Source organism: Crocuta crocuta, unplaced genomic scaffold (genome assembly GCF_008692635.1).
Source record: "Crocuta crocuta isolate KB4526 unplaced genomic scaffold, BGI_CrCroc_1.0 scaffold102, whole genome shotgun sequence".
Taxonomy (NCBI): Eukaryota; Metazoa; Chordata; class Mammalia; order Carnivora; family Hyaenidae; genus Crocuta; species Crocuta crocuta.
Genome location: NW_027530019.1, coordinates 2909195 through 2923265, shown reverse-complemented (window position 1 = coordinate 2923265; position 14071 = coordinate 2909195). Strand labels below are relative to the sequence as shown.

The 14071-nt window shown below is 41.0% G+C and overlaps 1 protein-coding gene across 1 annotated transcript in view; it reads left to right on the top strand.

Moving 5' to 3' along the window:
• The first annotated feature begins 10260 nt into the window (after positions 1–10260).
• TMOD3 (tropomodulin 3) overlaps positions 10261–14071 on the top strand; it is an 81116-nt gene continuing 77305 nt past the window's right edge. Inside the window, exon 1 of the mRNA XM_077764395.1 lies at positions 10261–10431. The gene's annotated coding sequence lies outside the window, so the exon portion shown is untranslated. The remainder of the gene's footprint in view (positions 10432–14071) is intronic.

Below are 14071 nucleotides of genomic sequence, written 5' to 3'. Positions count from 1 at the left end.
TAAGTGTGTGATAAAGCAAAATGTATGAAGTGTGAAATCTTTTCACCCTGATAATTAATAAGAGTCCAGGCTGACACAAATAGGTTGCAGTGTTTGACCCTTTGGAATTAGCCAGCCAGACCTAATGCTAGGATAAACATATAGTGTTTTAACTCATCAAAATCTTTCTGCTTTCAGAGATATAATGCATTCGTTTATGTCCGGAATGAAGCTTCCAAGTGAAAATGTACACAACATTAGGAATTAATAAACTTTCCTTTTAAAATGAAAGTAAAGACTGATTTAATCTGGCTAATTTTTAGACACATCTTTTTAAAATGAACAGTTGTCACCATGTTTTCATATTAAATGAGTCCATTTGGAGAAAGGACTATGAAGTGTCTCTAATATAAAGAAGATAAGAATTAGATAGACAATGAGGAGTAGCCAGAGACAGAAAGGAGAACTCATTATTGAAACAATATGCACATATTTGGCTAAACAGTTAAAATTTGTTAGAATGAATGGGAGCAGGAATATAGATAATCCCAATGGGCTCATTGTTTTACCTTGAATTTTTTAACTTTGAGTTTAGTTTTTTAAGCTATGCTGGGATTGATAACACAAACACTAAAAATAATAAAGTTAGATTGTAATGGTTTGCCCTGGAAAAACAAGAAAACCCTTCTGCACTGCTGCTGAACTCTGCCCTCTTTGTCACTTAGAGGAAAAGTCCAAGAAGAAGCACAGAAGACGGATGTCTACTTTCTGTATTTGCTGTTCCACACCTCCTTGTGCACAAGGAAGTATAGTAATTATTTTGTTTAAGGATTTCTTCGTGGGGCTGTGATGAATAGGAGTTACAAGTATACTCTTTGAAGTCAGACTGGCCTAGTTCAAATCTCACTTCTGTTAGTTGTGTGAATTCCTGTAAATCTTCTATCTCAGTTTCTTCGCCTGTAAAACAGGAATCATAATCATACTGGACAGTAGTAACAGTGGTACATTATAAGGATTAATGTGTAAAACACTTAGGACAGTGCCTGACATATAGAAGGCACTTATGTATTACAATACTAAATTGTAACTTAAATGTCCACGGGTATTAATGCCAACAAAGTTGTCTGTTNGCTAAACAGTTAAAATTTGTTAGAATGAATGGGAGCAGGAATATAGATAATCCCAATGGGCTCATTGTTTTACCTTGAATTTTTTAACTTTGAGTTTAGTTTTTTAAGCTATGCTGGGATTGATAACACAAACACTAAAAATAATAAAGTTAGATTGTAATGGTTTGCCCTGGAAAAACAAGAAAACCCTTCTGCACTGCTGCTGAACTCTGCCCTCTTTGTCACTTAGAGGAAAAGTCCAAGAAGAAGCACAGAAGACGGATGTCTACTTTCTGTATTTGCTGTTCCACACCTCCTTGTGCACAAGGAAGTATAGTAATTATTTTGTTTAAGGATTTCTTCGTGGGGCTGTGATGAATAGGAGTTACAAGTATACTCTTTGAAGTCAGACTGGCCTAGTTCAAATCTCACTTCTGTTAGTTGTGTGAATTCCCGTAAATCTTCTATCTCAGTTTCTTCGCCTGTAAAACAGGAATCATAATCATACTGGACAGTAGTAACAGTGGTACATTATAAGGATTAATGTGTAAAACACTTAGGACAGTGCCTGACATATAGAAGGCACTTATGTATTACAATACTAAATTGTAACTTAAATGTCCACGGGTATTAATACCAACAAAGTTGTCTGTTATGCTGACATTGTCGGGAATTTAAGCAGGACTACATCTTACTTTTTTTGTGTGTTCCTGCTGTCCATTCCTTCTGGCAAACAGGCCCCCTGTCAGCACTCCAGTAATTGAATATAAACAAGACAGAGCTGACTCAGGAGTTACTCCCGACATGCCCTCTCATTTAGTTCTGCTCCTTGTGATTTCCTTGATGTTTCAACTTGTTTGTACCTGCTCTGCTTTTTGGGTGCCCTCCTTTGCGTTTGGCAGTCTGGCTTCTGAAGCAACTCCTTCACTTTTGGGGTCTGTTTTGTGCTGGACTTGACTCTGTTATAGACCTTCCTCTCTCAGTTTGATTATTCAGCCTTCTCCCCAAGGCTATGAGAAATGGTGCCTCACGCCTCCTCTGCCCCAGTACTTACTCATACACTAGTCCCACCAGCCAGGGAACATGACCAGATGCCCACAGCCTCCAGCAAGTGCCCCACATACCCTCAGTGTTCATACCCTCAGTAGGAATTAGATATGTGTGTGTTTGAACAAGATTGGGCTCTCTGTGGAGCCCAACCTACCTAAGGAACAGATTTAGGAAAATCAGGCAGCTTCATGACTCAAAAGGTATGTAGGGGGTGGGGGTGGGAGTTCTCCAAATTGTAGACCACTGAACTTACCAAACTAGAGCAAAATTTTAGAAAAATGTGTTATCTGCTTTAGTGGTTTTTGAGCACATAGAAGTGAAACAATCATCTTTAAAACAAAGCACAGATTCATTTTGAGTAAATGATGGGAAATCATGAGAGTCCAGGGAAAAGAACACACTGTATTTTTCAGCAAGACATTTGACAAAGTCTCACAATGTCCTTGAGAAATGTGGGTTGCATAGTAGCTAAACTAAATAGTTAAATGACTGGTTTAAACAACCTTGACTCTTGATCATAAATAAATGCTGATGTATGGAAGAATGTCAACCAGAAGGGCTTAGTAGGCACCACAGGGCTCTTTCCTTGACATGTTTTGATCAGCAGTTTATCAGTAATTTGGATAGGATACTGACAGAATACCAACCGTGTCTTCAACCACTGGGGCACTGGGCGGGACAAGAAATACTTTGAGAGGTTCAAAAATATCTGACAGGCCACAGTATAAGCATTATGAAATCAAGTAAAATTTAATACACTTACCAGTACAGTTGCCTACTTTTAATAAAAAAAAAATAAACTACAAAAGATAGAATGGGAAAAAGATGACTTAACTGCCATCTGTGCAGATGAAGATTTGGGGGTTGACTAAAAGCTTAACTATTAATGAGAAGGAGAATGTCCTGCCTAAAAGCTAACTCTATCTTAAGTCACATTAAACAAAGAATCTTGGTATTTGGTCCCAAATCTCCTATTTGTCCTGGGCTTTGGGCCTCAGCTTTTTGAATGTTTACTTCAATATTATTTCCATCATCCTTGAACTTTAGCCTGGTAAATGTTTATGTATTTATATGGGTTATTCTTGTATCTAATCAGTCAACAATGCCACTGATAAGAACAAAATATGTAATTTATATTTGCTATTATTATATGAACATTCATTTCCAGATACAGATAGGTGTTATAGATATAGTTTGGGTGAAAAATCTCTATATTATTTGTCGAAATTCTATCAAAGTATAAATGAATACTAATTCCTGGATAAATAAAATGCAGTAACAGTTGCTGATTATGAAAGGTTTATTTTATGTTCAAAACTAATTTAAAAATAAATTCAAAACTATTAAAAATTTATTAAGAACTTTCACGTAGGTAGGGGCACCTGGCTGACTCGGTTGAACATCCGACTTCAGCTCTGGTCATGATCTCGTGGTTTGTGAGTTCTAGCCCCACATCTGGCTATCTGCTGTCAGCCTGTCAGCACAGAGCCTGCTTTGAATCCTCTGTCCTCCTCTCTCTACCCCTCCCCTGCTGGCGTGCTCTCAAAATAAATAAATATTATTTTTAAAATTCTATAAAAAGAACTTTCAAGTAGGTAAATAAACAGAAATCAGTTGACAATAACTACAAATATAAAGAGAGAATGCATTAGCTAGGTAACTTAGGAAGAACAGTATACTTTTTCTTAATTTTTTTTTACATTTACTTATTTTTGAGAGACAGAGAAGATTACAAATGGGGGAGGGACAGAGAGAAGGGGACACAGAATCCAAAGCAGGCTCCAAGCTCCAAGCCGTCAGCACAGAGCCCAGCATGGGGCTCAAACTCACAAATCGTGAGATTATTACCTGAGCCGGTCAGACATTTAACCGACTGAGCCACCCAGGTGCCCCCAACAGTATGTATTTTTTAGTCAACAAATGTTTATAAAAGTTTAAATAATACAGGGGCACCTGGGTGGCTCAGTTGGTTAAGCATCCAACTTCAGCTCAGGTCCTGATCTCATGGTTCATTGATTGGAGCCTGTATCAGGTTCTGTGCTGACAGGTCAGAGTCTGGAGCCTGCTTCGGATTGTGTGTCTCCCTCTCTCTCTGCCCCACCCCTGCTTGTGCTGTCTCTCTCTCTCTCTCTCTCAATAAATAAACATCAAAAACACTTTTTAAAACATAATATAAGAATAAATAGAAGTTACATCGTATCATACTGTTCTTCGTAGAAGTTTTTGATGTAACTAGTGTTCATAATTTTAAACCAGAGTTTAATTCTTATTTGGTTCCCTTTAGGACATGGATCTTATTCATCCTCTTGCATCAGCAGAATTTGACTCTACAGTGTCTGTAGGAGTCTATCAGCTGACAGTGCTGGGAAATTATTACTTCTATAATACAGTGTTAAACTTTACAATTTTAGAACTAATATTTTAGATATAAAATAATTTAAATTTTGGCATAAAACTTGAGGTTTATTTGTGTATTCTAAAAGTTTATTTCATGCTGATATTTGTCAGCAACCTTGGCTTCAACTGAAAATTTTAGTTCCAGTTCTTTGGTATTTGGCTGAAGTATGTATTCAGTACATCCCAATGAAGGCATACATAATAGGGTATGAAATAGGAGGAACGGCAATATTAATTCCAGATGGCATGAGGGAAGTTTGAGTGATTAACAGGCATGTGAGATGGACAATGAAACATGAGGAGGCTTCTAACAGACAGACGTGGGTGTTAGGTAAGGACATTTCAAACTGAAGAGTTTGCTTGAATCCTTTCTGTAAAATTCCATGTCCCAACCATAGTGTTTGTCTTCTTTGATTCCTACTTCCCACTTTAACCAACTCCAAGCTTCCAGAATGAAATATTTTCCTTTTAGTTCCAAGTTTATTTGTAAACATATGAATATTTACATCTTTAGCTTAAGATTTCTGAGCTCTCCTATAAAATACATGTTTTTTAAAAAATACTTAAGTGTATCAAGGAAGCTATTTCCTAAAAGAACCCTTTGACAATAAGAAAATTGCTGCTGGCATTGATTTGCATATGCTGATTCAGTGTGACATGCTTTATGATTTATTCTGGCTGGAGGTTTAAAGAAAACAGCAATTAGGGCTTATAATACATTAAGTAGAATTATAGTGTCATTTTATCAATCACATTCACTCTGATTAAACCTTGAAAACTAATAGGAACCATACTCTGTCCTTTATTCAGATATTTTACCTAATAGTCTCAGATTTGTACTCTGCAGTATGCTGAATTTACTGTTTTCCGTTATTCAGAGTGGGATTAACTGCGTGGGGGAGGGGTGCCATACCACTTTCATTTCTGTTGCCTGTCACTAAATGGGCACTGTAACAGTTCTCTCTGGCTAGTTCAGTCTCTCTAGTAGCAAGCAAACCTAAATGTCAGTTTACTTCTTGCCATGTTACATGTCAGTACCTGCATCTGTGTGAAGAAAGAAGGAAAAACATATTACTAGATCATAGCCAAACCTGACAGTGTCTACAGGGAGGCACTGCAAGTCACATAGCAGTGTGTAGAGCTGTTCTGTCCTTTAGAGGAGACCAAATATTTGGGAACAATATTTCAATCCACCACAGACCTTCAGTGGATTTATCTTTCCACTTACTTATGTCAATCTAATTTTCAAGTTTTTCCTTTTTTTTTTTTTTTTCCTCTTTAAGAATTGTGTCTTTCTGGGGCATCTGGGTGGCTCAGTTAGTTGAGTGTCTGACTTTGGTTCAGGTCATGATCCCATGGTTTGTGGGTTTGAGCCCGACATTGGGCTCTGTGCTGACAGCTCAGAGCCTGGAGCCTGCTTCAGATTGTGTGTCTCTGTCTGTCTCTGCCCTTCCCCCGCTCATGCTCTGTCTCCCGCTTGCCTTCAAAAATAAACATTAAAAATTTTTTTAAAAAATTGTGTCTTTCTAACTTGTAAGCTACTAATGGCAACCCATAAAGTATAGTCTTTTCAAAAGAGAGCTCTGCCTCCATTTCAGGATCAGCTTCACTATGTCTTGTCCTGTGGAGCCAACCCTCTCACAGCTTGTGTTTATATCTGCATCACATCACTGGCTGGCACTTAGAGGCAAAGCCTCTTGTTCTCTGTCCCAAAATGAGAAGGGGGAGGATTCAATATTCTTTTTTTTTTTTTTTTTACAAGTATTTGTTGAATATCCACCCCATGCCACACACTGTTGGAGATGCTAAGAACAGAGGAGTAAACAACACGAAGTCCTCCAGGAGCTCACACTAAGTACCTGAGCCAGATGGTATCAGGGAGTGACAAGTGCTATGAAGACAGTAAGGAAAGGGGAGAAAAAGCAAGGTAAGGTGATCAGAGGAGGCCTTTCAGAGGTGAACCTTGAGCACAACCCTCATTAAAATGAGGCATGAGCCATCGGTATTTGGGAGGAAAAGCATCCTCCTCTGTAGTGCTAAGACCTTGGGGTGGGAATATACTTGGCAGGATGGACAGACCTCAGGGAATGGATGATAGCAAAAGTGGAAGCAGTTAGGAAGGTTCGATTTTTCACACTTTTATTCACTACTAGGACATTATTCTTAACACCTCTGATTCCATGTGTAATATTTAGTGCACATTGGTTTAGGAGATTTATGACTGTAAACCTTGTGGTTATAATACATTAATATTTGTCTGAAGAATGGAGCAAAACCCCAGCACCAAACTGCATTATTTTAGAAAAAAAAAAAAAAACTAAAGATTTAGACATTTGTTAGGAACAGTTTAAAATGAATAGCCTGCAGGGTGCCTGAGTGGTAAGCCACTGACTCTTGATTTCAGCTCAGGTCATGATCTCACAGTCATGAGATTGAGCCCCTTGCTGGGCTCCGGGCTGAGCGTGGAATCTGCTTAAGACTCGTTCTCTCTTGAGGCATCTGGCTGGCTAAGTCAAGTTAAGCATCTGACTTCCTATCAAGTCATATCTCACAGTTCGTGTGAATTCAAGCCCTGCATCCGGCTATGTGCTGACAGCTCAGAGCCAGAAGATTGCTTCGGATTCTGTCTCCCCCTCTCTCTGCCTCTTCCCTGCTCCCACTCTGTCTCTCTCTCTCTCTCAAAAATAAACATTAAAACACTTTTTTAAAAAAGATTAGTTCTCGCTCTCTCTGCCCCTTTCCTACTTGTGCTCATGCTCTCTCTCTGTCTCTCAAAAATAAATAAAAGGAATGAATATCTAGCTAACAGAAAATACATTGGAAGATCAGTGAGGGAATGTGTCATAGATTAAGTCAGTCAGACACTGAATTAAAAGCCTTTCTGCCTAAAAAAATCAAAGTAAAAGATGCCATATTGCAGAGGAAAGTCCTTTTTTGTTTCAAGCTTATGTATTTATTTTGAGAGAGAGCGCCAGAGAGCACAAGCAGAGGAGGGGCAGAGAGAAGGAGAGACAGAAGTTCAAGCAGGCTCCACACCATCAGTGCAGAGCCCAACACAGGACCCAGCTTTGGCCAAAATCATGAACTGTGGGATCATGACCTGAACCAAGATCAAGAATCGGATGCTTAACCAACTGATTCACCCAGGCGCCTTATGAGAAAGTCTTTCTTAAACCATATCTGGATGGCTATAGCCCTCTGCTTTGCTTGTTCAGGAACTCCATTTTGTTACTTTCCCCAGGAGCGATGCCCCAGAGGTATTGCAGGGATTCTCAAGAGACTTGCTGGTAAGCCAAAATACCCATATGTTAATTTATAATGAAATATAGAACTATCACATTAATCCAGATCCGATGAGTCACCTCATCCAGTTCAGTCTCCTTGGACTGTGTTAGAGAATGTTTTTCATATATCATGGACATGGTCATGGATTATCTTAAAGAATTTGAAGAGAATCACTTCTCAGCTTTTTGGCTAAGATTGTAAACAAGTTGAGATTTAGAAGACAGCAGTCTGATCAATAGGGGAAAGCATGCTAGAGTTTGAGTCAGGATATCTGTGCTTCATTTCTTTTTTTTTTTTTAATAATTTATTTTCAAGTTAGCTAACATACAGTGTACACAGTGTGCTCTTGGCTTCAGGAGTAGATTTCTATGATTCATCAGTTACATACAACACCCAGTCCCAACTAGTGCCCTCTTCAATGCCCATCACCCATTTTGCCTGTCCCCATACCCCCACCCCCATCAACCCTCAGTTTGTTCTCTGATTTTAAGAGTCTCTTATGGTTTGCCTTCCTCTATGTTCGTAACTACTTTTTTTCTTTCCCTTCCCCCATTGTCTTATGTTAAGTTTCTCAAATTCCACATATGAGTGAAAACATATGATATCTGTCTTTCTCTGACTGACATATTTCACTTAGCTTAATATCCTCCAGTTCCATCCGCGTTGTTGCAAATGGCAAGATTTCATTCTTTTTCACTGTCGGGTAGTATTCCGTTGTGTGTGTGTGTGTGTGTGTGTGTGTGTGTGTGTGTGTGTGTGTTACATCCTCTTTATCCATTCATCAGTTGCTGGACATCTAGGCTCTTTGAATAATTTGGCTATTGTTGATATCTGTGCTTTATTTCTGGATCTCCAATTACTGTTTGTGTGACCTTGTGCAAATAACTTTTCTTAGTTTTCTCACCTGTAGAAATGAAGGATACTCATATATTCTTTGTAGGGTTATTTTGAGGATTGGATGAAATATTATAAATGAAGTGCCGGTACAGTGCTTGGTGTGGATTAAGTATTCAAGAAATATTAGTTGAACCTGAATTCTGTAGGAAGTTGCTTTCAGAAAGCTGTTATCTCCAAGGATATTTGTGAAGTCAATAAACATTAAGATGCTATAGAGAATAAGATGCAATGGCCACCAGATCTAATGTTGATGGCCTTCTAAGAATATTTCAATTTACGAGGGTTTTTTCCTTAAAAATTCCAAATCATCAGTGATCTTCATTTCAGGGATTAATGGGTACTAGTTGCACAAAATTCCAGGGTTTACTTTACCTAGGGTGCTTCCTGCTCTGAAGGGCAGAAGTAAATGACAGGAAAGTTTTAACCATTAGCTGGTTTCCACAATAGGTTTGGCTGGAATGTACCTCAAGCAGGCACTTCGTCCTCTTCCTGGCTGCATTTTTTTAAGTTTGTTTTGTTTTGAGAGAGAGAGAGAGAGAGAGAGCAAGCAGGGATGGGGCAGAGAGGGAGACAGAATCCCAAGCTGACTCCACACTATCAATGCAGAGCCTGATGCCAGGCTCAGACTCACAAACCATGAGATCATGTCCTGAGCAGAGATCAAGAGTCAGACGCTCAACCGATTGAGACACCCAGGTGCGATTGAGACACCCAATGCAGCCTCTGGCTGCATTCTTGACAGAAGGTGTATCAAAGCTGAGCATTACTCTGGGAATGCTTTAGTCATGAAGATCAGGCCAGAAAATTACCAATGAGTGACTCGGTGAACGAATGGAAGGCCATTGCCATTCTCTCTCCACAGAGTCCTGCATAAAAGACAGCCGTTTCCTACGACACAGTAGAACTGTCCTCTGAGGTATTCCCACGCTCCTCATCATCCCCTCCAAGCTACCCATCTGCCCCAGTCCTCTACTTTGAGCAGCACTTTTTTTTCCCCCTCCCACTTCTATTAGCTGAGCTTCACCACCTGGTGGAGAGTTTGAGGCTGATATGGGAAGACAGGTTGGGGCCAAAACTTCTTGAGAATATAGGGGCTATAGCTGCAACGCCAACCCTGGTTGCATACCTAAGGAGATCACTTGGGTCACTACACCCTTGAGTTGACATGTGCTTGATTTATGCTCCTGTCTTCCTTCGCCTTTGTCTAGTTTTCTTTCAGTTTTTCATGATGAGTTTATAGGGCTCGATGTCGCGTCTGGCATTAGCAAATAAGGGCACAATACAAGCCCTGCTTCATGTGCCTCTTTAGTCAAAGTAAAGGGGAAATCTATACCAAAGAGACCCCCAGAGGGTCAAGGGTAGATATTTCCACTAGTGGAGATTGTTGTCCCCGGGTGGACGAAGGCTTGCTATCCGGAGCCACTTCTAACGTCCTGCAGATTGTAAAGACCAAGATCCGCGCTGAGCGTCGCTCTCCTCGCTCAAACTACAGCTCCCAGGATGCCCTGGGATCTGGGAGTGCGCACGCGCGTCTGTGGCGGAGGGGGAAACTGGCCGCACCGAGTGCGCTGTCGGATTGGGGCAGACGCCGGCGAGTGGACCGGGCAACTCCCAAGGAGCAGACTCAGGCGGACCGACGGGTGCTGGGAAACGAGGAGTAGGCTGTCCCCGCGGTCTGTGAAGAAGGTCAGCAGCTCCAGCGGGTGCCAGTCAGGTACGGCCAGCCTGGTGCTTTCCAGGAAGTCCCTCTGCAGGCGCAGGCAGGGAGTCGCACCGGCCATGGTGGCTGAGGAGGGAGAGGTTGCTTGCTGTCTGCCAGCCGCCAGCCCCGGCCTCCTTACCTTCTGGTCTCTCGGGGAGCGGGGAGACGTTGGGGGCTGTTTGGGGGGCGAACGGGCCCGATCTGCGGCTGTGGGGCATGCTGGGCGTCGCCCGCTGAGGAGGCGCGCGAACTCCCGGCTGCTGATGAATCACTCGGGGGCCCAGCCTCCCCGGGTTCGGGACCGGCCCCTTCCCCTCCCGCCGGGGCCCCCGCCGGAGCCCGCGCCTGTCGAAGCTGTGCGAGCTCGCGGTGCCTATCCGCCCCTTCCACTCCACCCAGGCGTAGCTGAGGGACGATCCTCGCAAAAGGATTTTCTCACAAGGCTCCTACAAAGGCTTCTGCTAGTTGAAAGTTGAAAGGAAAGAAAATATTTTAGGTCACCCCCCCCCCTTTTTTTAGGTGGGTGTACTAGAATCTGGCTTGTCTTGCATTCACCGTTTTTGATCTATCTCCTTTGCCTTAAAATAAATTCCTGGCTCCTATGCTGCACAGCTGGATCCGGCTGTGAAGTCGGTGTGTTGATTTGTTTTGAGGACGTGACTGGGTCGTTGTATTTTTGCTTGTGTTGGTGTCTTTCCTCTGCGAGTCTGCAATCTAATTACAAACAAATGGGAAACAGCCACTTTTTTTTTCAATGTTTTAGTTAAGAATTGCATTTCCAACTTGCCCTTGGCTTCTCTTAAAACCAAAAGTCGTCTGGTAATGAACACTGCAGTAAAACTTATCCCAGGAGGTCATACTTGAACAGGAAATAAGCCTGTGGAGATTTAAGTTAGCTATGTGCGGTCTCCCTTGGTTTGTAACATTTTCATGCAGTTCATGTTTCTTTTTCTGAGAATCCTTCAGATTAATTTTCTGGCAGATTAGGTTGATTAATTGGCCTGTCAAAAAAATATATTAGGCTCAGAAAATTAGTTTTGTCCAGCCTTATTTACTTTTGCTAGTCTCTTCCTCCCTTGGCACTTTTTACCCTACCACTTCTTTCAGAGCCCACAGTCCTTTTATTATAATATTTAAAATCTCCTTTCCAACTCATTTCTAGGAAAGAAACAAAAATATAATTAAAACGCAAGACCCAGTATTTTCTAAATCTTCTAGCCTGCTTGCTGTCCAACCACTCAGGATTTCTAGGTTGCTAATCTTTATTTTATTTTTTTAAGTAACCTCTGCACCTCACTTGGGGCTCGAACTCACAACCTAGATGTTAAAAATTGCATGCTGTACCTACGGAGCCAGCCAGGTACCCGGAGTTTCCTCAACTTTAAAATGAGGTTGTTGGACCAGGTGACCCCATAATTATTCTAGCCCTAAATATCTGATTTTTAGAAATCATTTATTCTGTTCATTCAGGAAACATTGGCCACATTTGTCATTCCAAGCTCTGTGGTAGGCCTGAAGGAACAAAAATTATTTCCTGAGGATGTTACTGTCCCAGTGCAGTTTCTTTTTTATTTTTAAATTATTTTTAAATTTTATTTATTTTTGAGAGAGCGTGAGCTAGGGAGGGGCAGAGCGAGATGGGGACAGAGGATCTGAAGCAGGCTCTGTGCTGACAGCAGAGCCTGATACAGGGCTTGAACTCACAAACTTTGAGATCATGACCTGAGCCTAAGTCTGATGCTTAACCTACTGAGCCACCTGGGTGTCCTCCTTTTTTTTTTTAAAGATTTTTTTTTTTAAAGTAATCTCTACACCCAACATGGAGCTCAAACTTAAAACCCCAAGATCAAGAGTTGCATAGTCTTCCAACCAGGCGCCCCTCAGTTTCTTTTAATCATATTCTTATGACTAATTACAAAGTTTTGTAGTATATCCTCCAGGCCAAATTATTCTGCAATTAAAATCTTCGCCTAAGGTTAAATACATACATAAAGTTAAATACGTGCTGGTCACATCCCACTACAATGATTAGTTTCGCTCTAATCAGACTTTTCAAGTCTCAGCTACTGGTCCTTTTAAATAAAACACAGGTTCCCTACAACAGAAAGGACTTGAAGGGTGCATGCAGGGTGGTGCTTCTCAGACTTTAATATGCATAAATCACCCAGGATCTTATAGGTTTGAAGAAGATCCCAGCATGTCATGTAAGGAATGCTGTAGTCTCTCACACTGTATATATTTATTTATCTTTTAATGTTTTATTTATTCTTGAGAGTGCGTGAGTGGGGGAGGGGCAGAGAGAGAGAGAACAGAGGATCGAAAGCAGGCTTTGTGCTGACAGCAGCAAGCCCAGTGTGGGACTTGAACTCACAAACCATGAGATCATGAATGGAACCAATGTTGGACACTCATCCGGCTGAGCTACCCAGGTGCGCCGCTCGCACTTTAAATATCAAGGAATGGGAAGTGTTTTCTGATGTTTATGACTGGTGCTGATTGCTGTGATGCTGGATACATAGCAGTGGCTTTTCTCACCTCGCAGTTTTTAAAAGTAATCCTGTTCATTCTAACAAAAATGATTGCCTTCACAAGTTTTTTCTATTCTTCTTCTTTCCTCCTCTCTCCTTCCTTTCTCATTGCTGTGTACTTTGAGCTTTTTTTCCTCTCCTCCTCCTCCATCCTCAACTGTTTTCATTCCCATTAATTCAGTAATTCACTAATTTAACAAATAGGTGTTTTGCCCTATCTGGTACAGGGCACTGTGTTAGGCTTATGGTGAATACATATATATAAGACATGGTTTTTGTCTGGGAGCTTACTATCTCTGATACTGGGCACGTGTACATGTTTATAGTTCAGAGCGCTGTATGAGCCCTGTGTAGGAAATAAAAGCCTGCAGTATGTATTAAGGAGAGATCTTTTACATCTGTGGGGGTGGGGAACAAATGAAATCTTTTTTTTCAACTCACTTCTCATCACTGTCCCTAGGCTATAGTCTCTGTACTGTTTGGTTATGTGACAAATCTACGTAGAATACGGTAAAATTTTTTAAATTTATTTATTTGGAACCTGGGGTGAGCTGGGTGTATGAAAATCAATTAGAGCAATATCATAGAGAGGGTGAGAGGAGGTAAAGGTAAAAATATACCTGGAAAGAGACCAAGAGGGAGAGGAAAAGAGAAAGAGAAAGAAAAACAAAGAAGACCTAGTAAAACAGTAAAAGAAAACGCCTGTGTATATTTTCAAGTGTCAGTCCCAATAACTAATGTAATAGCTCTTGTTATTTATGCTATGTTATCTTCTAAGATCGACTTAGCTGGCAAACTGTTCATCCCTGAGCTTTTCAGTTGCTCTTAAATTTAAGGACGTATGAGCTCTTTTTTTTTTTTTTTTTAAGTTTATTTTTGAGAGAGAGAGACCGAGAATGAGCAGGGGAGGGGAGAGGACAGAGTGAGAGAGAGAGAAACACAGAATCTGAAGCAGGCTCCAGGCTTGAGCTGTCAGCACAGAGCTCGACGCGGGGCTCAAACTCACAAATCTTGAGATTATGACCTGAGCCGAAGTCAGACGCTTAACTAACTGAGCCACCCAGGTGCCCTTCTGTCTTGATTAAAATAGTTGAGGAGGGCATTATTTTCTAGGCTGTCATAGT